Source organism: Limulus polyphemus, unplaced genomic scaffold (genome assembly GCF_000517525.1).
Source record: "Limulus polyphemus unplaced genomic scaffold, Limulus_polyphemus-2.1.2 Scaffold7659, whole genome shotgun sequence".
Lineage (NCBI taxonomy): Eukaryota > Metazoa > Arthropoda > Merostomata > Xiphosura > Limulidae > Limulus > Limulus polyphemus.
The window spans coordinates 34,529-36,543 of NW_013673269.1; positions in this window are offsets into that span (position 1 = coordinate 34,529).

The window sequence follows — 2,015 nt, forward strand, 5'->3', positions numbered from 1 at the left end:
AGATCATGAAGGAGTACCAGAAGCCATACAGAAGCTCTGTGGTGTGAGAGGACATTATGCAAGGTTGTGCGGACCAGTGAGGGTAACTATTGAGCTGATGGGCATAAAGGACAGACACAAAGTATACCTGGCTGACATTGAAGACCCATGCATATTAGGGTTGGACAACCTACTACCGAGGAAGTATGTAGTGAAATTCGACAAAATGACGTTTCGGAACAACAAAGGCCAAGTTCCAGTTAGTGTTGCTGCATCTGTTGATTTGTATGTCACAGCACTTAAGTCAACTACAATACCCCCTATTCACAGATGATAATGTGGAGTAGAATAAAAGAACATCCCCAAGGAAGCCTGATGCTTGTGGAAGCAGTGGAAGACCCATCCAGGGCAGTGGAGATGAAAATTGGAAGGCCACTTGTGGCAGCTCATCAAGTAGAAGCCATAACAGTGGCCAATTTCTCTAAATGTGAGCAAACACTTAAAAAAGGGGCATTGTTGTGTGTGTGCCAGGAGGTAGAGCTAGTGAATGCTAAGGCAAGAAATACAACCACAAAGAAAGGACATCCTCTCCCAGAACATTTAACTCACCTCTATAAGAAGAGCATAGTCCATTTGTCATCATCACAGGCTTTTCAGGTTAGGGAACTTTTGGCGTATTTTGCAGACATCTTTTCGAAAGGAGATCATGACCTCGGCTGGACAGGCCTTGCAGAGCACAAAATAAACACAGGCAATCATCATCCAATAAGGATCCCTCTGAGGAGAACAGCTCTGACAAAATGACAAGAGATGGAGAAGGTCGTGGATGGCCTAAATAAGAAAGGGATAGTCGAGAAATTAGATAGTCCCTGGTCAGCTCCTGTTGTGTTAGTCCAGAAGAAGGATGGGACCCAACGTTGCTGTGTGGACTTCAGGGCTCTTAACAGTATATCCGAAAAGGACTCATACCCACTACCAAGAATTTATTATACACTTGATGTACTAAGTGGAGCCAGGTGGTTTTCAATTCCGGACTTAAAGTCGGGTTTCCATCAAGTGAAAATGGCTGAAGCAGATAAATCCAAGACAGCATTTAGCTATGGCCACGGTCTTTGGCAATATCGTGTGATGGAATTCGTGCTCAGCAATGCTCCAACAACATTTGAGAGGCTGATGGAAGGAGTACTGGAAGGCCTACAATAGAGGATAGCCCTAGTGTACCTGGATGATGTCATTGTGTTTGCAACAACGTATGATGAGGAAATGTCCCGGCTAGATGAAATATTCAAGCGTTTGAAAGCAGCAAACCTCAAACTCCATCCCAAAAAAATGCCACTTGTTCCAGAAAGAGGTGCTTTACTTAGGTGTGCAAACTGATCCTGACCAGGTGAAAGCAGTGCGTGATTGGTCCACACCAGACAATATGGGAGAGTTAAGAAAGTTCTTGGGGCTCTGTACCTATTACCGGCAGTTTATGAAGGACTTTGCAACTATAGCTATCTGTACTGTGCCCACCAAGGGTATTGAAATCCTATTTCTAGCGTTGTAAGTCTGCAAACATACCTCTGTGCCACCGGGTGGGCGGGTGGCGTAAGCCAGAAGTTTGAATGGACAGTTTCTTGCTAGCATGCTTTCAATAAATTGAAAGAAAATTGGCCTCAGCCAATTCTGCATCTCAGCAAACCCTTGTGAGTATCAAGGTACTGGATCACAAAGAAGTACCAGAAGCTGTACAGAAGCTCTGTGGTGTGACAGGACATTATGCAAGGTTGTGGGGACCAGTGTGGGTAACTATTGAGCTCATGGGCATAAAGGGCAGACACAAAGTATACTTAGCTGACATTGAAGACCAATGCATATTAGGGTCGTACTACTTACTACCGAGGAAGTTTGTAATTAATTTTGATAAAATGACGTTTAGTAGCCAACAAAGGCCAAATTCCGGTAGCTGTTAAAAGAGAGGTTGAACTAACTAGGTGCCATCAAGCTGAAGTCAAAGTGACTGAAGAAGTTGATGATAGTGAAGTTGAACCAGG